Below are 1,198 nucleotides of genomic sequence, written 5' to 3' on the forward strand. Positions count from 1 at the left end.
TTTTTTTTTTAGTTCCTCCTGTTTTTTGTTTGTAGTATCCTGTAATTCTTCAAGTTTGTAAAGAGCTGTACTGCTCAGTCAAAGACATGAAGTTAACCTACCAGCTACTCCCTCAGAGTGATAGACAACCTTCTCCTGTACAATTTACTGCCTGTATATGCTACACTGGGAGTCAGATGCGAGTTGCTTCCAACTTGTTAGTGCTAATTACATCACAAAGAGTGAGGAAAAGTAGATCCATTGCTGGCTTTTTCTTCTGCTGAAGTAAATTTTGGGCCTTGCTGGTCATAGCTTTCTAATCTCCTCAGGGAACAAAAAGATCCTGTGCTTAGAATAATGCCCTGTATATGGTTTGTTGCAAGAGTTTGTTTTGGGGTTTTTTGTTTGTTTGTTTTTTGTTTTAAACTGTTAACTCATTTATTTGTTTTAAAGGAGCAGGATAATGTACATTATACTCTCTGAATCACAATAATTCACCTCTTTCCACTGGGAGTGAGGGCGGTTGTCCATCTTCAAAGTCTTTTCTAACTCTCCAGGAAGGAATTCAAAAGGGTCACTCATTTTCTTGCTTGTGCAAGTAACCGTTATATCCATTCCAATTTGTTGGTAATATGTTTTCCCAAATTGTCCATTTTCTGTTTTCTACCACATTTTTCAATTAATAGGCTTTTGTAAAGTTTTTGAATAAAAATGTAACACAGCTCTGGAATTTGTTGTAAAATAATAATTGTTCCATGTAAATCATCTTGAGGAGAGTAGCCCTTCAATTCCTTTTGTTTTTGTAACTGAATATTCAAACTATAATATATCCTTCCAATTACTGGGGGTTATAAGGAATCTTACTTAAATATGCACACTATTCCAGTCTTTTAAAAAATCATGTAAATGTTTAGATTTATATCTTGGCCCATTATCAGTTGTTATACTTTCTGGAATGCCCATTACTGCAAAAGTATCTTAAAATTTTTTCCTTAACACATGTAGAGTTTCTCCAGGAAACGCTGCAGTTCACATATTCCCAGAAAAAAAGTATCTACAGTTACATATACAAAAGAAAGTTTGGTAAAAGATGGAAAATGAGAAACATCTGTTTGTCATAATTAATTAGGAATTTGTCTCAGAGGATTAGCTCCCAAAGGGACATATTTTAAATCAGGTGGATAACAAGTTTCATGTTGTTGAATTATTTTCCTCACTT

This window comes from Elephantulus edwardii, unplaced genomic scaffold (assembly GCF_000299155.1).
Source record: "Elephantulus edwardii isolate Elephantulus edwardi_28Jun2011 unplaced genomic scaffold, EleEdw1.0 scaffold00325, whole genome shotgun sequence".
NCBI classification, from domain to species: Eukaryota; Metazoa; Chordata; class Mammalia; order Macroscelidea; family Macroscelididae; genus Elephantulus; species Elephantulus edwardii.